Consider the following 25,287-nt stretch of genomic DNA (forward strand, 5'->3'; position numbering starts at 1 on the left):
CTCTCTCTCTCTCTCTCCCCCTCCACCCTCCTCCTCATCCACCACCTCCTCTTTCCTCCCCTGGTGTTCCAGGGATGTTAATCTCCTAATGACACAAAAATACCATCCAAAGGTTTGAAATCAAGCAGGGGGAGGGGTGGCAGAGGGGGGGAAGGGCAGAGGGTGCGTGGAATAATCAACAGGCGGGTCTCCCTTTAGATACAGCTACGTGGAGGAGCAAGAGCTGCGGAGAGTGGGTGCTAAACGGGCTCCCGGGGGTGGGCAACACTAAAAAAAAAAAAAAAAAAAATGCGGATTAAAAATGAAGCCCAGCCTTGTAGACCGGGCTAAACGCTGGAAAAGTGGGGCAGCGGTGCCGGAGAGAAAGCAGAAGGCAGGAGGGAAAGGCAGGGCGATCCCCTTCGCACGTCCGAGAGCATCTCACAGGAGCTGGGGAGCGAGAGGCGCCTGCGCGCCGCTCGCCTGGGAAGCCGGGCACGGTCCCCGCCGGGCACCCGCGGCAGGGAAGCTGCGGAGGGACCGCCCGCGCCCTGCGCAGCGCCGAGCACCCGCACCCGCGGGGCGCTGAGCCTTGGAGCTGCGGCTTGCTGTCTTACGGCCTCGTGTTTCCCGCCCACCTTCACATCTACTGAAATACGTGCAAATATAGAAAATCGATCGACAAAAATAGAAATATGCACGAATATATAAAAATATATTAGATATAAATATATAAATATATTGGATATAAATATACTAGATAAAAAGATGGGTGAGTCCTTCTTCCTGTGAGAAATGAATACTTATCTGCCTGAATAAACATGCTGATTTTATGATTTTTGCCTCCTAGACTCTGAAATACTTGGAAAAGTGCAGTGAATAATAAAATTTTCAAGAAAGCACATTTCTGTGAGCACTTTTGCCTGTCTGGAAGTACAAATCAGTCAGTGGTTGTTGAGGGCTACTCTTGTGACAGGAGTTAATTATCATCCTGCACAGAATTGCACTCTGTGCTTCATCAAGAACTTGAGCTGTGAATCTGTATGTTGTTTTGAAAAAAACCTTCAGTGCTGCCTATAACACCACTACCATATATCACTGTTAGCAAATTGCCAGCAAAGAATATCATTGCATCTAATTTGGGGATCAAGAGGCTGACTCCATGGTCATCAAAGACTGGAGAAAGGATTCCAATGTTTGTGTTGGCTTTGGATTAAGCATTTCTAAGAAACAGGGTAAGGAAAACATCAAAATTGAAAATTTCTATAGATGATTAACATATGGCTTTTCCAAGGTACTGTAGGAATACTTTCTAGAACCGAAGCAGAATCCTACCATCACAGATACGTTGAAGTTCTAATTGCTGGGTCTGTGTCAGTAGTGTCATATTCTGGTTCCTGATTTAAGCCAAAGAGCCTTAAGATCAACAGTATACAGATTTCTTTAAGATTTGTTACAGCTATGAAGGTTGATGATATTTTATTTCTGGAAAGTAAAGTAACATTAAATAATATCTCTGATACATGAGATAAATTAAAATAGTTTTTACACTATTATTTTAGTATTTTGTGTTAGTCTGAGCCTTCCAGACTCAGTATTCAGTTGTTCTTTTGAAACTGTATAGACCTCACCAGGAAAAGGGGACAAATTAACATTGCTGGAGTTCATGTGTTACAGATTAAAAATATTTCACGTTTGGGGCAGTGATTGTCATTTTGTGCTCATGCAACACTGCTCAAGATAGTTTCACACTGTGAATTATTCCCTTAAGCTCTGCAGAACAGGGGAAAAAAAAATGCTAGTATTTATATTTCTGTAACTCACTTCAAGAAGAAAGTAAAGGGACCGGGTTTCCTGGCCTAAATGCTGGAGACAGGAAGAGATGTTTAACTGAAATGAAATGTAAAAAATAAAGCTTTCTTTGTTTTGCAGTGTCTCCAGTGCGTTTGGAAAGTTACTAAAATATATTTCTTTCTTCATTTTGATGCATAAATTCACTTCAGTCACACATGTATTATTAGGCAGATACTGTTATCTTTTCACCTGTCCTCTAGTTCCTTCTGAACTCATGTATCCCAAGGGATAAATGGTATTTTACATCTTACACTGCATTAGAGGTGGCACCTAGCTGCCCAGCCCAAGGAACTGAAAGAGTTGCCATGCTTTCTTCTGGTTCTCAGCTTGCTGTTGGGAAAACAGAAAAAAGGAGTAATTCCCTACAAGGCACAATGTGATTTAGATTAGTTTCGTGCTTATTACAACCTCAGATTGGGTTAGTTAGTACATACATCCAGAAGAGAAGGCTCATATGTATGAGATATACATATCTCCATTCTTATTAGGTCAGGGGGAAGCAGTGAACTGTTGAAGATTTGTCTACCTTAGATATTGCAGGAATATGGAAATGTCACACAGTGATTAATTAAACTCTTTCATCCTTTATACGATGTTTCACATCACAGGGCAAATACTTCACCTTACCCTGCATAGTGAAGAACCATTTTTTTTTTACCACCTTATGGCACAAATATAAAGAAGGAACCTTGGAACCTGTGTCTGAAACAAGAATATAATTACAGCAAATAACCACCTATAAAACTGCTGGAGTGCACTTGACACAGTGCTACGTTTTCCAACTAAACTTATCTGCTGCAGATAACAGTAGCCTGGTTCAGGTTTTGTGAACTATGAACAACACTTTTTGGGCTATACTGCACTTCTAGTTCATTTCTAAGGATGATATGTAGTTGGTTTTGATACATAATGCCCTCAAAGTTCTGGATATTGGCCAGATCCAAGCCAGCTCTTCCTGTTGAACATCCTTGTATTTGTAACCAGAGACCACAATGTAGTATTGACAGGAAAGGGTGATTAAAGCCCAGATTTATCACCTCTTGCATTGCAAAACCTATCTGTTCAGCTTTTTCCTGAGAAGCAAGCTGACTTGGTTATTTGAGTCAATGGAAGTAGAAATCTTTTCTTCATGGAGATTGGGCAGTGAATGGATCTAGATCAGACTGAGCAGAAGTCTCTATGTTTCGCTGGAGCTTAGGAGCAGTCTTGAATTAAAGGGCTGCTCAGAATTTCAGAATGTCTATTTTTATTTATTTTGTACATGTAGCTTATCCATTTAATAATGATTTTTTTTTCACTGTCTATTCTGTTTTACTTTATTAAACCTTGTGCTTTTTTTTTTCTTTTTTTTTCTTTTTTTTTTTTTTTTTTCTTCTCACATCCCACAGTTTCAGGCAGTCACTGCTTGATGCATTGGCTGGAGGTCATCTTTGGAAGCAATATTTTTTATAGACCTAGAGCTTTTCAGATTCATGGCAAGTTTAGAATTAAGGTCAATGTTTAGCATCATTAGAATTTTTGTCTTGTGTTAATTTTTGTCTGTATAAGGATTGCAAAGATCTTCATCTTTTATCCACAGTTAGTACTGCCTACTTGTAATAGAATGGCATGATCTATCATCTAAGGCAGGGATATATACATATATATATATTTTCTTTCTCATCCCCTCTGACAGTAAAAGTAAGGACTCTGCATAAAGCTATAGAGAAATTTCTGCAGACTCATTCTAGCAGGCACAGCTTGTTAATGCCACCACAAAAACAGAGAGATGTGCCTAGCAAGAGAAAAGCAGTGATATGGGCAGGACAGAAGAGGTCCTGCAGAAAATGGTAGGAAAGGCCAGGCTTAAATGTGGAGATTCAACATAGTTTTTTCCTCCTCTCATGGATTTTTGAAATATATTGATTGCTCTTTCTAGATTTTGAGGAAAGTTTGGGAAAAAACAAGTGAAAGTTTATTTTTCCAAATCATTAAGAGATTTTTTTTTTTTGAATCAGCATCCCCACTCTCATTCCAAATTCAAGAAATATAGACTAGATTTCCATATGGCTACTGAAATACTGTTTGAATGGATTTCATGAGCATCATAATAACTATTCCTTTTTTTTTTTTATGATTTTAAAGTTTGATTTCCTTTTTATGCATTCTGATGGAAAACAAATGAACCAGGTATTTCTGATACATACCACTTCTACAGATACACACCACTTCTACAGATACACAACTTGAGCTGCAAGTTTGAATTTATATCAATAGAGTGTTTCTACCATAGAGTTGAAATATACTTTCCCCAGTGACAATAAGTGAAAAACTTAAAATGCCTACATGTTTCGCGTTTAGGAAACAGTGCTCGACCCGAACAGCGTACTCCAAATAAATTACTGTTTTAAATGTTTCATTCTGTGCTTCTTTATAAAAGAATTCATTTTAAGAGACAAACAATTACATTCAAGGATAAATTTAGGGTATAACACTAATCTCTCAAGGACAAACTTGTATCTTAGCTTCTGCCCAGGTCTAAAATCAGCACCTTTGCTCACTCGATTTCCTTTGGACCAGCCAGGGTTTTTGCACTCAAACTATTTTATTCACAATTTTATCTGAAGTCTAGTTAATTGTTCCAATTTTCCAAATTTTGGAATTTTTCCAAAATTCTAATTGTCTATTGGAAACAAAAATAAATAAATAAATAAAATCAGATGTGAAGAGAATTACACTAAGGGCTTGATCTCAAGTCATTTGTCAGATAGGACTGCTGGTGAAATAATTAGGTGATTTAGCTGAAAATAATAGGGTTAAAGTGGCTAATTTACCAGCAGAAAATGGGGATGAGTTTTCTGCAGTCCTCTGCTGAGCAGAGAGTACAGGCATTAAGACCATTTGAGTCCTTTACCTCTCTCTTCTATTCTAGGCCTTCCAGGATGCATGAGACTTCTGTGACCTACTGAACTTCTATATTAATACTAATGATTCTTTCCAGTGAGCAAGCAACATGCTTTTCAGCCAGCATGGATTTATAGCAGGTCAGCTGGATCTTTCCATCTTGTGACAACTCATTCATTTCCTCTGTCTGTACTGCATCAACTCTGATTTATCTATTCTTCATCTAAAATTAGAGCCACCCAAAGACTATTATATAGCAAAAAAATCAGGAACGAGGGTTGGTGCATTTTGATGAGGAATTCCTTGACAGTTTCTTTCATGGTATCTAGTAAACCACAGTTCTTACGAGCTTCTCCAAATACCACACTCCATCTGGCCATGCTTCTGTCTTGCTGCTCCCCACTGCATCCTCCCTGTTACCTCAGGGAAATTTTGGGATTTTTACTTCATGAACATCTGGATGGCAACAGCACGGAAATAACATAGGAAAGGTTTCAAGGCTTCTTCAAAACAGTTGCTGCATACTCTGCTGAGATGTATACAACAGTGATATATACTGATTAAAAAATGCTAAGAGTAAAATGAGAAATCATAAAGCATCTTGCAAGATCTACACAGCACACACACCACATCCTTTCATCATTTCATTTTATATGTGTAAGTTAGACCTTAGTCTTTTTCAGTGGAGAACAGAAAGCAAGAGGGTATGATGAAGCTACTCTCAGTTGGCTATGTATATTCTGGTACACCTCTGTGGTCCAATGCAACTCTATGCAGAGGTGCCAGATAAATTACTGAAAACCATGCAGCTGCCTGTTACTTTGCCTTGCATTTGTGTCAGAGCTTACCAGCTAAAGCTTCATACTATATTAGTGCAGTTGTGCAGTAACCAGGTCTGAAGACAGCTTATTCAGGGCTGAGTTGGGATCTTTGAACTGCAGTCTGGAAACTAGAAATATCACACTATCCTGCAACAGCCGGTGACTTTTTCCCTACTTTCCTTTCAGTAAGGCAGATATTTCAACACACTGGTATCTTCAGAACCTGATTTTCATCCAAGACCAGTACGCAGAAGAGAGGAGAGGCTAACTCAACCCTCCTCACCTAATGACTTAGTACTTGTCCATGCAATAGAACAATGAAGATTTTCCCAGCTAGATAGCAGAACTGGAAACAGTTTCTATCATGGAGGTAATCTTGTCAATCAATACATCCTTAAAAATCCCTGAGAGGTGAAATCATACCCATTAAAATTAATTCCACCCAGGATAAAGTATTTTTAATTCTCCTTGTTTTCATGTTAGGCATTCCATTCTCTTTTAGGAGTTCTGCAAATGGCTAACATCAGGATTCTGGCAGTGTGTGACAATATTATATGTCTCTGATTCTGTTCCATAAAATCAAGGGAAGTTGTGACACTGCAGCTGTAAGTGTGTAAGGACAAGCATTTTTCTTGGTGTAACCCTTTGAATCTTTAAAAGGAAAAGACAAGATGTAAGCAAAAACAAAGACAAGAATTATAGCTGAATTCTGCAGTTCATTGCTAGCTCTATTTTCATGCATCTCTTTCTATAAAAAAAAAAAGTAATTCATATTTACCAGATTTAGTCTCCTCCCATTTTACTCATCTCTAATTTATACTCCGTATGTATTATTGGGTAAGTGACACTAAAGCATGGTATTATTATTTATGAACTGGTAGTTTAGCAAACTGTTTTTTTTTTCTTTTTAATTCTTCATTTTTTAAATGAGTGTTATTGTTTGCTTAACGGTTTTATTATTATTATTTTATTTTTTAACCTGTCTATGTTCTCCTTATGTCAGGTTTTCACCCTTGGTGTTATTCACAGAGTGCTCTGCTATGACTTTCCATCACAGTGCACTCATTAGCAGTTCTGTAAATAGCTCCTTCAGGTATCAGACCTGAGGCTTCTTTCTGGACTTCTGATTTGGGCAGAACTCCATATCGATTTCATTTGGTGGTTTTTCTTGAGTAAGGACTATAAAAGTCTGCATACTTTCATTTGCAATGCCTTCTGTCAAAGAGGGAAAAGTACACTGACAGTGAATTTAGCAACAACAACAAAAGCAAAATAATTGTAGTCAGTTCACACTGGAGGGGAAAAAATGCTTTTTTTCTACTAATTTTAGTGTTTTTTGTTGATATCTACAAAACTGGTAATACTTTCAACACATAGTATGCTACAGAAAAACAGTATGTTCCCTACTAATTACTACTTGTATTTCATCACTGAACTGTAAACAAAAACAGTCCTTTGCTTTTTTTTTTTTTTTTTTAAGAAAAGAAAAACACCAAGGAAACAATCCCCAAATATAGTAGGACATTTAAATAAAAATCCTAGTGATGCTTTTCAAATAGAAAGATAATCTTGTTAAAGACTAAGTCAGAGGAGACACTTACTAGAGATTCACCTCCTCCAACACCCCCTTGCAAACTGCAGAGCACCCAGAAACAGGATGTTTCAGATATTAGACTGTGTTCCACTTGATCACTACTGAGGCCCAAGCTCCATCTATTTTATATCTTATCTGTGTAATGAGATTCTTCACGTAAGTCCTGCAAGTAGTAACAACTAATTAGGTCAAATTAACAGCACAGATGTTACTGGATCTATTTTGAATTTAACCCCCCAAGATGGAGCTACACTCCTCTTTATGGTTACGAATGTTGGATGTTAAAAGTAAAAAGACAACTTTATGATGTGCTGTGTTTACTATTTTTTTAGTCACATTCAACATTAAGACATATTTACAGTGGCCTTCAATGTTATATTTATTTTCTTGTCACTTGTACTCCCCCTTCATCCTAAACAATTTACATAAACCTGCATAATGCTACTTAGCTTATGCTCTACTGTTACTATAAATGGATGAACTGGAAATTCGGCTTAGAAAAGCAACTTAATTCTTTTCTTGTCTCATTCTTTCTTCTTGCTTACACTCTATGCATGTGTTTGTGTGCATGAAGACGTGAAAGAGAGATTGTATACTCAAAAAAATTTTAAGAAAGAAGTGTTATTTAGTGGAAAAAAAAATCTTCTGAGTTGATGCCAAAGTAGTAGCCTTAAGAGCACCCCCTAATATTACAGGTTTTCCTGTAAATATATGTGTGTATTTGTGTGTTTGCATGTGCACTTTTGCAAATTTAGAGAAAGAAACTCTTTTTTTTTTTTAATTTTATTTTTAAAAACAAGAGAGGGAAATATTTTACATTTTTCTTTATGTGACAGAAGTTGAGAGCTATGCAGTCAGGTGGTAATATTACACCTCATATCTTTCATGCACAATCTTCCTTTTTTTTTCTTTTTTTTCTCTTTTTTTTTTTCTTTTTCAATGTGTGTGTTCATGTTTTCATTTGCTTGCTCAAAAACCTGTTTGCTTTTCAGTCAAGTTTATATTTGAAAATTAGGTTGTTTCCTTAGAAATTACAACTACAGGTGAAATTGAAAATCAAATTTTTTAAAACATTAAAAATCATGCTCAGATTTTATTTAAAAATATGTATTTTTTTTCTCACAAATTTTGTTTTCAAAAATCAGAAATACAGTAGCTTAAATATAGGTCCACATGCCTAAAAAATAATTGTATATTTGGAACAGCTATTTTTATAACACCTTAGCAGTTAATCCTTGAGAATGCTTCCTCTCCTCAGCACTGATACCACTTCATGGCACAGAGGCACATTACTCTAAGGAGAGCTTACTGTTGTTTTTAACTCCAGACTGAGTATATACAAGCCTGACTACATCTATTATAGATTAGGTCTTATCCACTAGTCTGAAATATATCTCACTTCTTTAAACAAGGTTAAGTGCTATTTTTCTTCCCCTAATCCTGTTTAGGCTGACAACTGCAGTAGTCTGGGAAGTTTAAATATTCCAGTTAAGTGGGAGAAAGGTCACTGCAAGATTGCTACAAAGGTACCAGGTGATGCTAGAGGATGAATGCATTTTCCTAAAGGACTGCCTAAAGGATATACAAAAGATGTTAGGGAAGGAAAGGCAACACTAACATTTAAATAAAAAATCTGTAGGAATATTCAACGACCATCATAGTGATGCCACCTGTGTCCATTTTTGCAAGTAGGTTTTGTATCTTTGTCCAGCACTGAGATGTTCTTTTGGCCCTACACCAAACTCACCAAAATCCAGGGGACCTTCTACACCCTTTAGCTCCACATATTGCTCCATGACACCCAATGACGAATCTTGTCTCAAAAAGGTCAACTCTGATCATTGCACTGCTGAAAAAAGGGCCCCTGATTTCAGTACAAACTATTCCTACTGGGCTGAGTTCAGGGAGAAGGGAAGTTGACTGGATATTGTCTGATGGCTTTACTGGGGTTTTATGTCTGGCTTGTAACTTTTGGACCTTCACATTCTAGATATGCATGTGACTGATGTACCTCTTGAGAGAGATTCTCATCAGCACCTGCAGTCAGCAAAGTGCTTCCTGAGATCAGTGCGTGCAATGTGTTTATACTTGAACACCAGCTACTGAATACTTAAAAACAAATGGCCTGCTGACTAAGCACCCAAAATACTCACCTGTAGGCAGCCATTATTATTTTCCTTCCTCAGGATCCGGAGATGACTTTCTTTGAGGACCCCATAGGAAGAGGTGGCAGCAATAATCCAAAAAAAGATGAGATCTCTTTCTTAGGATGCAGGAAGCTCAAACACCATCCTTGATATATCTGAGTGGAAAAGCACTGCAAACTACTCTAGTGCAACCCCATTTCGTGTGACATGCTATCTTATGTGCAGGAACTGTCTCCTCCATTTCCTATGCTATGTTGCCTTTTTTGTTTTGTTCAAAAAAATTTGGTTGACAAAGAAAAAGCGGGTTGGGCAATACAAGATCTGCCCTAAGAAATGTGTCTAATGACTCCAAATTATGAAGTTTTAGCTGCAGTTTATAATACATTTGAGCCTGTAGGGATTAGCGATATTACATGCTTTTGATGGAGTTGCAGAACAGTTGAAGGAACAATTACTTAAGACGTGCTACCTGGGCACACAAACAACTTGGGTGACAGGGAAAAATTCCCAACTCTGTCAAAACTGGGGTAGTGCTGAGAAAACTAGTGAGAACCTCAGGTCCCTAGAAAATACACTGAAAAAAAAAAAAAAAGAAAAAGAAAAAAAAAGCATGGAAATGTGTCATGGTTTTGGCTGGGATAGAGTCAATTTTCTTTGTAGAGGCTTCTATAATGTTGTTTCAGATTTTTGATGAAAATAGTGGTGATAACACACCAATGGTTTTACTTGTTGCAGAGTAGTGCTTACACAGAGTCAAGAACTTTTCTACTTGTGCTGCCCTGGCAGTGAGGAGGCTGGGGATGCACAAGAAGCTGGGAGGGGATACAGCCAGGACAGCTGGCTCAGACTGACCAAAGACATATTTCATACTATATGATATCATGTTCAGCAATAAAAGCTGGGATAAAGAAGAAAAGAGGGGAGATGTTTCGACCAATGGTGTTCATCTTCCCAAGAATTCATTATGCATGATAAGTCCAGCTTTCCTGGAAGTAGCTGAACTGCCTGCCAATGGGAAGTATTGAATCACAGAATCACAGAATTGTCTAGGTTGGAAGAGACCTCCAAGATCATCTAGTCCAACCTCTGACCTAACACTAACAAGTCCTACACTAAACCATATCACTAAGCTCTCCATCTAAACATCTTTTAAAGACCTCCAGGGATGGTGACTCAACCACTTCCCTGGGCAGCCCATTCCAATACCTAACAACCCTTTCAGTAAAGAAGTTCTTCCTAATATCCAACCTAAACCTCCCCTGGCGCAACTTTAGTGCATTCCCCCTCGTCCTGTCACCAGGCACATGGGAGAATAGACCAACCCCCACCTCGCTACAGCCTCCTTTAAGGTACCTATAGAGAGTGATGAGGTCTCCCCTGAGCGTCCTCTTTTCCAGACTGAACAACCCCAGCTCCCTCAGCCGCTCCTCGTAAGACTTGTTCTCCAGACCCCTCACCAGCCTCGTTGCCCTTCTCTGGACTCGCTCGAGCACCTCCATGTCCTTCTTGTAGTGAGGGGCCCAAAACAGAACACAGTACTCGAGGTGTGGCCTCACCAGAGCTGAGTACAGGGGGACACTCACCTCCTTAGACCTGCTGGCCACACTGCTTCTTATGCAAGCCAGGATGCTGTTGGCCTTCTTGGCCACCTGAGCACACTGCTGGCTCATATTCAGTTGCCTATCAACCAGTACTCCCAGGTCCTTCTCTGCCAGGCAGCTTTCCAACCACTCATCTCCCAGCCTGTAGCTCTGCTTGGGGTTGTTACGCCCCAGATGCAGGACCCGGCACTTGGCCTTGTTGAACTTCATGCAGTTGACCTCAGCCCATCGGTCCAGCCTATCCAAATCCTCCTGCAGAGCCTTCCTTCCCTCGAGCAGATCAACACATGCACCTAACTTGGTGTCATCTGCAAACTTACTGAGGGTGCACTCGATCCCCTCATCCAGGTCATCGATAAAGATATTAAAGAGGACTGGCCCCAGCACTGAGCCCTGGGGGACTTCACTATTAACTGGCCTCCAACTGGATTTGGCTCCATTCTCCACAACTCTTTGGGCCCAGCCATCCAGCCAGTTTTTAACCCAACAAAGCGTACGCCAGTCCGAGCCACGAGCAGCCAGTTTCTTGAGGAGAATGTTGTGGGAAACGGTGTCAAAAGCCTTACTGAAGTCAAGGTAGACCACATCCACAGCCTTTCCCTCATCCACTAAATGTGTCATTTTGTCATAGAAGGAGATCAGGTTCGTCAAGCAGGACCTACCTTTCATAAACCCATGCTGACTGGGCCTGATCGCCTGGTTGCCCTGCAAGTGCCGCGTGATGACTAAGTGAATAAGTTCCTTGTTTTACTTTCTTTGTGCGCGAAGCTTTTATTTTACCTTTTTTACCTTTTTTACCTTTTATTTTACCTGGTAAACTGTCTTTCTCAGCCCATGTGTTCTCACACATTTACCTTTCTGTTTATGTCCCCCATCCCACATGGGAAAATGAGCAAGCAGCAGTGTCGTACTTACCTGCTTGCTGGGTTAAACCACAGCAAAATGTTATCTTGGCACTCCAGAATTATGCAGCAGTTTGATACAAGATTTGAGGACTGTAATTTTTGTTCAAATTCTTAGTTGGTTGCCTAGATCACTCATGGGATCTGACCCAGAGTGTGAAAATTTGTGTGCAAAAGTGGAGAAATAAAAGAAGTGACTGCATTCCCAGGTGACCTTCTTCACAAACTTTGAAATATTCTGTCTGGAAATGATTTCATAGCATGATTTTCAAAAGTTATCATGTGCAATGATATGATTTTATAGCCTTTGCATTTTGCGCAAAGTATTTTTTTTCCTCTTTTAAAATATATTGTAACTTATGGAATTCACTGATTTGAAAAATTTGTTTTCATCTTCAATCATTTATATGATTAAATTAATAAAACAATTAAAAGAAATGAAATGTGAACAGCATAAGATACTCTTCAGCCACAGTATCTGAATGGCATTTGTTTTGGTTCAGTAGAATCCTTGTTTGTGTCTCATATTACTGTGTCCTTGTGACTTCAGTGAAACCCTTCACACACCCTTTTACATACCATGTTTCTTCTCACTTATATAGTATTTCAATTACACACACAGTACCCTTCTAAAAATTCAGTATTTGACATAGATCAGCTTAGCTTTTGAATGGATTTTCAAGACCCATTTATCTTGAAGGGGAATTTTTTTCTTTTTCTTTCTTTTTAACAAGGAATATTATGCATACATTTATGGTAATGAGTACAAGTTATTATGTCTGTCATAATACAAAGCAGTTCAGCTGGTATTATTTTCATAAATATTTAAGAGCTTGAACACCTACAATGTAGGTTAGAGGTATTCTACTACAGTCATTTAAAAAAAAAAAAAGCTAGATCTTCATTTAGATACACTTGGTTAAAACTGCAGTTGAGATGAGGAACTTGACTGTACTTTGAGTTAATAGGTTAAACTCAAGTTTAGAGATAATTGGAATCAAAACCTACAATGCCTTTTATTCACTGCCTTTGTAACATAATTTGATTAGATCAGCTTAATCACTTTTAGTCCTTAAACAGTTTCCATCCCACAGTATAGTCAGGGTTTAAGTGAGAATGCATGCCATACTCCTGGGAGACTGCAGTCAAGATACAGCTAATAATTCTAATTAGCAAAGACAAAATAAGATTAAATTCAGTACCCTGCATCTAAGGGTAAGAAAAACAACGGGCATACCTGGGATATGGCATCATGGTAGAATGCTGCAGAGAGAAGCGTAAAATGTGTGTAGAAACACTGGGTCAAGTAGGCTGATCCAAGAAGTCTTCTTTTTCTACTCATCCAAAAGCAGTGTTCAGTATTAGAAGTCTTCCTTATTTCTTGTATTTGTAAACTTCATCTAGCTAGATTAACTGTAAAATATATTTTTTTTCCTGAGACAAGAATAGAAAATCTGAGTTGTGGAGCATTTCCTTTACCTTTTTGGGTGACTCCATCTCCTGGACACCCAACTCCTAATGTTGCCTTAGACAGCAACTAAAAAACTGTTTTCAATCACAAAGACATAACACGTCAATAAATGAAGCAAAACACTTTTTTTTTTCTTTTCTTTTCGGTTTTTCCAATTGTTCTGGTGTCATTGCTGTCTCCTGCAGAGAGTTAGAATAGTCTGTCAGGAACTTTTGTTAGAGGAACAACCTTATTTATATTTGATGTGGTTGCTAAGTGGCATCGTGCTTATCATTTGTGAATCACTGAAATGTGCATCTGTTTCTTGTAACTGTGTTTTGGGCCTAAAGGCTTATTTTAATGGCCCATTAAACTTCCACTTGGCTATTTTGTTTCTTACGCTAATTTGTGTGTTCATTTGTAGATTTTCTAAGGCAGGTGGAAGTGTATAGTCCTTTCCATGATCCACATTAAGATGTTCTGATGGCTATCTATTTAAAATACATATAGGACTCATGGGAATAAGCAAGTAGTTCAAGGTAGTGAACCTTTTGCTTCAGCATCTTCAAATAATGAAATAAAAGAATGACAAAAAGTTGAAGCCTCTTAGAAATTATGTGAAGTACCAAATTCAGCAATAATTAACTTTACATTGTCAATCTTGGGAAAAAAAAATACTTAGAATGTTGTTTATTTATTGTATAAAATGTTAGCATTAAACTATGTCATTACTGCAGTTATTACTATTTAGGAGGAATTACCTGTACTGTAATAATACTCAAAATAATACTATAAGCAGGTTTAAAATATAGTTGTGAAAAATTCTGTAAAACTAAATTACACAAAAATCCCCTTACTGAAGAGTTTGTAGTCAAAAAAACAGAGTACCAAAGGAGACCATGGAAGATACAGGGGATAATAAATACAAGATCCAAAGTCAGTTTTCTGATTCTTTTACTGACAAAAATAAAATAAAATAAAATTCTCCATCTCAGCAATTTCTTACATGGTCCTTAACAAGTGAACTGAAGAATATCAGCTGTGTTATACAAAATATCCAAAGGAGGGCTACAAATATGGTGAAGGGTCTAGAAGGCATGTATGTGGATTGGCTGTGGTCACTTGGTTTGTTCAGCCTAGAGAAGAGGAGAGACAAAGGGAGACCTCATCATGGTCTACAGCTTGCTCATGAGGGGCAGTGGAAGGGAAGGCTCTGATCTATTCTCTCTTGCGTACAGTGATAAGACCTAAGAGAACAGCATGAAGCTGCATCGCGGGAGGTTCAGACTGAATGTTAGGAAAAGGTTCTTCACTGAGAGGGATGGAGGGGCACTGGAACAGGCTCCCCAGGGAAGTGGTCACAGCACCAAGTCTGTCAGAATTCAAAAAGTATTTGGACAATGCTTTCAGATATATGGTTTGATTTTGGGTTCAGGATCATTTTTGTGGATCCCTTCCAACTTGGAATATTCTATGATTATATAATTCTATGATATCATCACTTTCCTTCCAGTACAAGCTATAATTCTGTCACATTACTTGCTAGATAAATGCTCCCTCTGTCTTGGTGAGCATGACATGCAAACTACCCACCACATAGCAAATCGAATTTCTCCCCAATGAGGAAAGGCTGAGGGACCTGGATTTGTTCAGCCTTGAGAAAAGAAGACTGAGGGGGGATATTATTAATGTTTATAAATACCTTAAGTGTGGGACACAGAGGGATTTGTCCAACCTCTTTTCAGTGGTTTGTGGGGACAGGACAAGGGGCAATGACCACAAAATGCAGCACAGAAAGTTCCGCACCAACATGCAAAAGAACTTCTTCATGGTAAGGGTGACAGAGCACTGGAATGGGCTGCCCGGGGAGGTTGGGGAGTCTCCTTCTATGGAAATATTCAAGACCCGTCTGGATGCCTACCTGGGCAACCTGCTCTAGGCGACCTGCTTTGGCAGGGGGATTGGACCCAATGATCTTTCGAGGTCCCTTCCAACCCCTACAATTCTGTGATTCTGTGGTCACTGGCTTTTTTTTTTTTTTTCCTCTTTCTTTAACCCTCAAATTTGATCTTATTACCAACTTATTTAACCACATATTTTCAACTAGCATACTTTTACTTGTTCACATGAATAGTGTCTTGGAAGACTACATAGATGACCACTCAACTTCTATTGGGGAAACGTTGTCTTGACAAACTACTGTACAGACTAACGACACCACCACAAGATAGTGGAAAAAGTAATGGCTGAGTTAGGAGTTGCATATAGCTTTCTTGCTCATATCACTATGTTAGGTTACGCTTCATCTCAAAATACTGTTTTTCAGCTAACTGCAAATGGTTAATAAACATAAAGGAAGAAGTGCAGCAACTTACATAGATAGCAGTGCACTTGGTACTTAAGCAGCATGATGAATTCCCAAAGTTAATATTTTAAAGTCCATATAAGCAAAATTCAAGCTAACTGAAAGTGGTCTGATTTTATTTTTATTTTTTTTTTAATCTCTTTATTCCTGTTCAGTTTTCACCAAGCCTAATCTATACAGCCAGTTAAAAGTTATTTGGAATATATTCTAATATTGCTTATCTCCTCAACATTTATCCCTAACCCATATAACTTTTTTTTTTTTTTTTTTAAATATCTAGTTAATCTGTATTATTTTGCAAGAGAAAGATCCTTCCTTGTTGACATAACTGATATGCGGTTAAAAGCACTTCTTTTTTTTTTTTTATCTTAAAGGTTAGCTCTTCCATTTAAGATTAACATTTCAGTAGCATTTGGGCTGAAGGACTTTCAGCACTAGTTCAATAACCATGGGGACAGCAATAGCTGTGCTGACACACTTGTCTTGCAGGAATCCACTGAATTTGTCATCTACAGCTGCGCATAACTTCCCACCTCCGAGGTTTATATCTGTTGGTCTGCCAACTTTACACAGAATAATATACATGAAAAAAATGCTTCTTGTTATAGTGTATCAGTTTTACATGGCAAGGGCTTGGTCTGTGAGAAGAGTCCAGAAACGTCCTCATTTCAGATGAGAGCCAGCTCCAGCTGGCTCCAAGAGGGACCTACTGCTGGCCAGCTGAGCCAGTGAGCAACGCTAGTTGGGCCTCTAGGACAGCAGACTTAAGAAAGGAAAAAAGCTGTGCAACAGCAGATGGGAGATAAAGGAGTGAGGAAACAATCCCACAGACACCAAACTCAGTGCAGAAGGAGGGCAGGAGGTGCTCCAGGCACCACAAGAGAGAAGTGCAAGGTCCTCATCCTTTGAGCAACAGGCAACTTCATCAACAAGCTACAAAATAAAACAAAACAAAACAAAAACAAACAAACAGCTTTTCTCAATGTCAAGTTTTACAGTACTAACAAACCATAAATCAACACAGTTTAAAACACAGGTGGGCAACAATCCTGAATATTTTAGTACACGCAGAATTTATATAAAATTTGAACTTTAATGAAGCTGAAAAAAAATCAAGCCCTGGGAAGAACATGATCTTTAGAAATCTGTTCAATGGTTTGATTCAGTGATTTCAGTATAACAGCTTTGGATCAGAAACTTTCAGGCTGATACCTTCTCAAATTAATCTGGAACAGAAGGAAGATTGATAAGAAGATAACCAAAAGGTTTCAACATTTCAGAGTGTACATGTGCAGTCTAAGAAGTTTTGGAAGATACAAAAAGCACAATTAACAATTGGAAATCATTGGAAAAACGCTCTCAGTTGGGAAAAGAATTGATTTGAAAGTGAAGGAGGAAAAAAGTACTGCAGAAAACACAACAATTTTAAACAAAAAAAGAAAAGTGAGTGTTGAACTTCTCAAAAATTTGTGAAGTCATTGAACAAGAATCAAAGATAGGCAACTGCTGACTTTCAGCCTATAAATTTAATTAACTGGATTTTTCATTTGTTTTTACATTGAAAATGGAAAGTTTCTATAGTTCTATAATTGGAAGTTCCTTAGTATGCGTCAGAGGAAATACCCACGATAAACAAACTCACTGGATATAATTGTGAGAGATGATTCTAAAGACACACAAAAAAAAAAAAAAAAGGAAAAGGAAGAGAAAGGAGCTTTACTATAGTACAAAAAATTGTATAGACTGACTGGAGGATGTTATTTGTGCCATGTGTTAGTGTTCTATACACAACAGAATGTTTGCACTTCTTGATCACAGATGCAACATTTCATCATGCTCTTTACTTTAGCCCAGCAGGGCACATACTCTGGCTTTTGGAACTGTTTGTATATATACACAGAACCAAACTTCTTCAAAAAGCCCCATCACTGAAAGTCTTTTCATGACATTTATTTATTTATTTTAAACTAAAATACACTTTAGCTAGACTAAGAGCAACACTGAGGCATGACTGCTGAACCCTAAATGGTGGTATTCAAAGGAACAGGGAGAAAAAGGTCTCTTTTGTGCCAAATTCCCAGACATGCCATTTGCATTTCCTGCAAAGATATAAGTAAAGACTTACTTTAAAAATTCTGCTTGTTGTCACAGCAAATACCTTGGGTTTTCTCTTCACAACTTCAGGAAAAAAAAAAATCTAGCCTTTTAGTTGCTCTATTACCTTCACACTAACTTCATTTCTGTTGCAAGAGGGTAACCTGGTCAAAATCAAGGAGCTGAGTTGTTATGGCTGACTGAATTGCCTTTCCTGTTCACTCAGAAACCTCATATCAGGATCTTCTTCTTTAACTTATAAACAGAAACTTCCAACAAACTTTTCTCACCAGCTCAAGAAAAAGACAGGCAGCTTGCCTTGGACTAAAGGTTCACTTGCGGACTGAAGCAAAAAAAAATAAAAATCACTCTCAAAGGCTACTTGATATGCCCAATCATCATTTGCTAACAGCTGATGTATATTTGTGCTTTTTCTTGCTTCTTCCTACAGCATGCCATCTGTATTGCAGGTGTGAAGGCACCACTGTCATAGAAATAGGTGTAACCAATTGATATCTCACAGTCATGAAGGTATGCATCATTCTTTTAAAAATTACTAGGTTTGGACTTCAAAAGAATAGGAAACATTGAAATTACAGAGGTAATAAATACAGAAAACAAACAGGAAAGGTCTGAGTAATATTCAGAAAGATTTGGTCGTATTTGCTAAAAGAAGTTAACCTATTAATGATAATTATTTTAAGTTTTCCAAGTACTAAAGCACAATCAGAAACTTTATTATTTAAGGCAACTGCCTTAAAAGACATTTTTTTCAAAAAGACATTTCTTTTCAAAAAAAAAAAAAAAGAGAAAAGAAAAAGATGGAAGTTAGCAGTTATAAATCATAATCGAGTGCACTGAGTTTTCATTGAATTGCAGATAGTGGAGACTGGGTGGGGCCCCAAGCATATATATTTACTTTCCTTTGCAAAATGTGTTGCCACAAAGTAATAGACTATGAAGGGGGAAAAAAATAAAAATAAAAAAAATAAGCATAAAACATGCTATTTGTGTTATAGCTAGTAAAACAGTGCTCCAAAGCCTAATGGAAGCAGGCAGGGTCTGTAAGTCTTGTCACATATAATGAAAAGCAAGAACATAAAGAATGTGTGCAATAGGTTACAGCAGGCTTAGGTCATACACACTTTAGGATGTTTAGTTAGGATACTGTTTTTTTGAACTAAAGGGAAAGATATTTCAGTTGATCTACCTTTCTTTTTTTCCATACCTGTGATGTTTGAGTGAAGTACCAAAGGTAAAATTGATTCAGAACATGGGCTAGAATGACTAAGCAAGCAAGAGTGACTTTTACCATACAAACTTAACACTGTTAATATTTTCTAGCAATTTTTCTAGCAAGGTCTAGTTTCATTACATTTGATTGCAACATGACTGAAGAAAGAGATTTATAGAACATGATTTTTTCAAGCACTGAAGAAAGAGGAGGGCATACAGGAAACTTTAAAAAGTGCAGCAGTTTTTAGAAACACTATTAATACTACTTCTTTGCACCTTATACTTATGATTGAATAATTTCTTATCCTTATAATTGCCATGATTTTGCACTTGGACATTCTTCCTTAGAAACTCCCCTTAAGAAGATGGGGACAAACTGGGAAGAAAAAAAAAAAAAAAAGAAAAAAAAAAGATTCTTACAAGAATATAGTGTTTTGAAAAGTAAACAAATCCTTTCCTAATATAAATAAACTAAGACATTGTGAGGTGGAGTGACATTCCCCCTAGAACCTGGTAAATGTTGGAAAACCTGTGAATAAAAGTAACCTTGCAATCCTATCCCTCAAGTCACTTGACAGAGAGAAAGTCTTTCTTTAATCTATATCGAGGAAATAATTAACTTAAATTTAAGTTTTGGATATAGGGACAGGAGTATTTAATTTAATCTTTGATTCCACAGGAAGTGGCTGGCCACTGCCTAAACTTTCATTCTATTTCTGCAACATAAAAACATAATTTCATACTGCTGCAACAGACTGTAACCCCCACATCTCAGCTTTCATCTAGTTCAATCTCACTTTCATAGCTTGCAAAATCCCATTCTATTTCTATTAATTCATACGTACCCATACCTTTGCCAGAAGCAACAATCTTGAAACTATGTTTATATTTGATACTTAAAATAATTTGAAACTTAAAATAATTATCATTATATTTGAGATATGATTTAATAGCTTTATGATTTATATGATTTATGCTACCTTTACTCCTTTTACTCTCTGCTTTCACAAATGTACTATGAGCTCTCCAGCAAAAGGCAGAAAAAAAATAAGTCTATTAATCCTTGGCCACTTATTTGACTGTTACATAATGACAACTCTTAAAATGCATTCATTGATATTTACTACCTGCAGTAAGGAGATGGTTCTTTTTTGTTTGTTTTATTATCTTTTGTGTGTATACATACACATAACTACATGAAAATTATCAACAGGTATGTGTCCATGTCTATTATTTTGGTTCATCTCCAAGACTTCAGACAATAAAACAGTCTGCCTTCAGAACAGCAGCTTTTTTCCTTTGGCAAAACATTTTCATTATACCTTTTTTTTCCCCTGTAACTGGATGCATTATATAATTATGAGCTGACATATTGATTGGATTTTTCTATGTGAATTTATCAAAATATGAAAGACTGACAGCTTTCATCTCCATGTCTGTTGGCAAAGACAACAAAAAGAAAAGCTTATATTCCCCTCTAAAAGTCTTCTCCCCCTCTACTTATGATGTCTTTTAAGATCAACATCATTCAGCAAACCATTTTTTCTTCCATCTCCCTTTCCTTCCTCCCCTACACACAACCTCCTTCCTGGCTGGTGAAGGAAGAATGAAGTTCTTTGATGGTGTTCTGAAGGTCTGCCTCCTCAGGAGTGTTCTGTTGTTCTTGCTGAAGTTCAACAGACTTCTGCCATCTGCCAAGATTACCACAGTTCTGTACTCAGACTCTCTTCCTTAGAAACTTCCCTTAAGAAGGTAAAGCCAAACCAGAAAAACAAACAAACAAACAAACACTTAACTGGCTAATATATTAGCACATAGCAAAACTGACAAATGAGATGTTATCTAACCTGAAACTGAAATGTGCTAAACCTGAACATGTTTGAGAAAGAAGGAATATTACAATCAGCAGTAAGATTTCCTACCGGAAGAAAATCAACAGACTAACTTGCCCATAGTACTGAAAGTAACTTTCCAAGCTGCAGCTCCTGGGGTTACAGCGCATACAGTAAAAATTATATAGCAATGACCTTTTTAACTTACTAACATGTATACATAATTCATACATTTTCACTGGCTGGCACATATCCATGCAGAAAAAATCTGGCACAGCCTCTCCCTTATAGTTGCTAAAGTGAGTGAATAAAAGTGAAATACATTCCAAATGTTATGATCCTTACAATAGTTTATCTTGTATGAAATCAAGCAAATTGATCTTTAAAATGAGTAACTGATATCAAGGGAGAGCCAATTTATTACAATATAGATTTGGATGTCACAACTGCTGTCCTCATTTCTCTTTGTTTTCATTCATAAAAACTGCAACTTTTGCATCTTACAAAGGTGCCCATTTTGCCCAGCCTATTTCATTGGAGCAGGGATACACATCTTGTTCTGTTTCTGGAATATTTATACACAGACTGAAGCAACAACAGATAGCTCTGCTCAAGATTTCAGTTAACAGCCTGCTGACATAGCTACAGGTGTTGGTGGTGGCCCTAATGAGATGGAGCTACACCACTTCATATGGTGATGTGGAGTTGACTGTCAGGTTGGGAGAGACCAGTAAAATATAACTGACCTTTAAAATGGATGATCAGAAAATCACAAGGTCACTTGAAAATGTTCTCTTCTGGAAATTGATGGCCGCCTTCAACAGCAAATTCATAGTGGCTCCTCCCTCCCCTCTCTCCCCCCTGCCTTTTTTTTTTTTTTTTTTCCTTCAGTCTGATATAAGCTGAAGAGTATTTCATTTCCTAACCCTCCAGGTAGTTCCTTTGGGAACTTCCATGACTTTAGGAGGCAGTGCACTTGCCATTTCAGGAGAGAGAGAAAGAGAGAGAGAGGAAGAGAGCAGCAGAAGTTGTGCTGTTGATTTTCTCTACATCCTTATGTTTTTGTTTGTTTGTTTTTGGTATTTTTCACTTAAAGATAGCTTTAACAATAAAGAAAACTACCAGGAAAGGTTTTAATCTAATTTCATAGTGAAGATAACATATCATCCTCATTTCTTCAGAAACATAATATATAAGATGACAGTCTATCACACGTAAAATATGGAGAAGTGTGCCTGAACTGCAAGCTTCACAGTATGAAGAATGTGTTTTTGACAAGAGCCAACAGGACAGTAATGTTCCCCTGCACAAAATCAGTGACAAGAGATATATGAGATGGGATTGAGATGGGATAGGAGATCTCAGTCTTGCTCATAGTATCTTTAGAGAGTTAGAAAAAAATGATAAAAGGAAAAGTCAGGGAAGCACTTTACTTACAGGTTAAAATATCAATGAAGAAAGAAATAGTTACCAAAAAACAATGAAATAAAAAATAATAATAATTAAAAAAAAAAAAGGATGATTCATTTTGAAAGTGGGGTTAGGATGGACTGTCAAAACACTGAGAGAAATCCTTGCTATTCTTTGGGAAAGAGAGGAAAAGAAGTTGAAGGGAAGGTCTGAGGAAGTTTAGCTCTGAGGTTTCCTTTTAGGGATGGGCTTTTAAGAAGTATGAGATGTTTTGCTAGTAAACACATGACGCCGTACATAAACCACACAAAAGTTGCAGACATTGGCTAGAACAAAATCTCAGACAATTTCTGTGGTAACTGTCTAGATAAAAATTTTTGCTGAAGGGTCACTTACTGGCAACTTTTACTGCCGCACAATTCCCCTGTAATTAAAGACAGACTCTCTACTGCACCTCATCTGATTTCCCAGTTTTCTGATTCTTTGTATGACTCTCAATGTTTGGAGAAACTATGTGGCATTTTTCTCTCAGTTTGGAAGTATACTTGACGCAGTCCAACATGCAGAATCATCTAGCAAAGCTCAGTTCTTCAATGTCCTACCTATTTCCCCAGGATACAGGTCTTGCATCCTTGTATTCAGCATATGCTTCAGTAGAAGGAAAAAAACAACCAGTCAAGTTCACTTACATTCCTAATCTATTGTGACAGCGCAAGCCAAGAAGACATTGACAATACTTATCCACTCAAAAACACTCAGAAAAGTGGTTATGGAAAGAATAGAGGAAGAAAATGTAAGAAGGGAAATTCTATATAGCAAAGTATTAAGTATTTCTCTTCCTTTTTGCACAGCATAGTTAATAAAGTTGAAATATCACTAACATGTATTTTATTTTGAATACTAAATACCTTTCTCTCAACCTGCAGTGGGGAAAACAAGGTTTATTATACACAAAGCATTTTTCCAGTAACAGGCATAATACATTCCAACATGTGTGCTTGGTGTAGGAATGACTGTCATTAGTGACAATCATGAAAGAACCAGCTGGGACCATGACTGCAATACTACATTAACTCCTGATTAGCAGCTGTACTTTACAGACTGGATACACACAGGTTCTTCAGAGCACTACTGCCCACTAATAAAATATATCTAGGAGCCATCTGCTTAAAAAACACACAGTATGGAGAGATCCAGAAGACAGTGGACCAAATGCTGTCTTCTCCCTGATTCATCTGCTTTAAAGCTGAAATAACACAAAATAGAGAGAAAGTTGGCTTTGCTGACTTCATTAGATAACAAAAAGAGAATTCTCTAAGCAGCAGGATCAAACCATATTCTTCCTCTTACTTTGTGTCATAGAGCATGAAGAGTTTAGCAGGGTAAGAAAGCACAAACTTTGAATCCTAGATATTTCTGGCTGACAACATGAGTTTGAACAGGTAATCCCATGTAAATTAGAGCCCTGTGTTTCTTTCAAGTTATTCAGAAAACTTAGATAATTCAAACCAGAAAACAGGAGCCTCAAGAAAGACAGATATGTTAACCCTATACAAAACTACACTGAGCTTTTACCACATGAAAAAGCATGTCACAGATATTCTTTTTGGCAGCATGATGTATAATGATGTCACAGACATGAAAAGAAGATTGGTAAAGGATAAACGTACACATATATTTTATATTTATATGTGTATCAAAACTTGTGTTTGTTTCACAGGGTCTTGAAGTACAATTTCAGTGACAGAATCAGTCTTTAAAAGATTTCTTTTCAGAAAGCTTTACACATTTTCAGTAATAGATCACAACCTAACACCTTTTCATTTTATCTGGGCAAAGTAGATAATGCAATCCTCTGGAAGAGCTATAGCAGTGTAAAGATGAATATCCCAAGACCCTCTGTAACACAGTGATCAATAAAATGGCCCTAAGACCAAAGGTGACAAAACAAAAATCTCTTGTCTTCTTGAAGTCAATGTGCATGTGAAACCACATCATCAACACCTTCACATATCAAAGCATAACAAACCTCAGGAGAATTTGTTATCTTCACCTTGTTCGGTAACTAAACACTCATCCTGCAAGTATTTACATGCAGGCACAGATTTAAACAGCAATACCACATAGAAACCTAGAATGGTCTGAGTTGGAGGGACCTTAAAGATCATCCACTTCCAACGCCCCTGCTATGGGCAGGGACACCTCCCACTAGATCAGGTCAAAGAACCATCCACCCTGGCCTTAAACACTTCCAGGGGTGGGGCATCCACAACTTCTCTGGGCAATCTGTTCTAGTGTCTTACCACCTTCTGGGTAAAGAATATCTTCCTAATGTCCAGTCTAAACCTATCCCCTTTTAGTTTAAAATATGCATGAATACTTGCATGTGCATGAAATATGAGCATGTTGAATCTTCAGTAATATCTAATTATTCCTATTGCTAATACCAGAGAGTCCACCATACCAAGCATATTCATAGAATTGAAAGTAGTATCTGAAGAAAAAATCAATCATTGGTTTATAAAGATTTATTATGAGTTATCATTATAACGACTCCATTTGCCATCTTGTATCTCGTTCAGGAATGGGAACTCCATGGGTGCTCTTATTTGGTCTGTTCTTAAACTCACCAAAATGTGCTTCCTTATTACTATGTTTTTCTTTATCATGGTTTTGGCAAACAAAGCTTCTGTAATCATTGTGTTGTTTCTCTGCCTTTGTGCCCACAATATGTAGTAATTTTGGAATATTTAACCAATTTTAACTTTGTCTGGGTTGAAATGCTCAAAGACTATTAACCTCCTACTGTTTTGTAGAAACAGGTTCCCTGGTGGCAAGATAGACACTTTATTTGAAAGGTTTGACAAAGAAAAAAAAAAAAGTTTTGATGTGAGCTCACATTTTAGTAGGCATCAGAAAATACATAAAAGAGAGAAGAAACTCAGGTAGCATGCACACCTTCTTAGGTAGATCAGAAACATGCTTCATTAGTACTTACACAAGTCCTCAGAGTCAGCACTCTATTCAGAATTTATAGTTTGAGTGCTTTATTAAAGTCTGCATGTAGGTACATTTATCAACCAAACTGTAAGAATAAAGGAAGGTTTGTCTGAGGAGAC

This window comes from Anser cygnoides, chromosome 2 (genome assembly GCF_040182565.1).
Source record: "Anser cygnoides isolate HZ-2024a breed goose chromosome 2, Taihu_goose_T2T_genome, whole genome shotgun sequence".
In the NCBI taxonomy this organism is placed as follows: domain Eukaryota; kingdom Metazoa; phylum Chordata; class Aves; order Anseriformes; family Anatidae; genus Anser; species Anser cygnoides.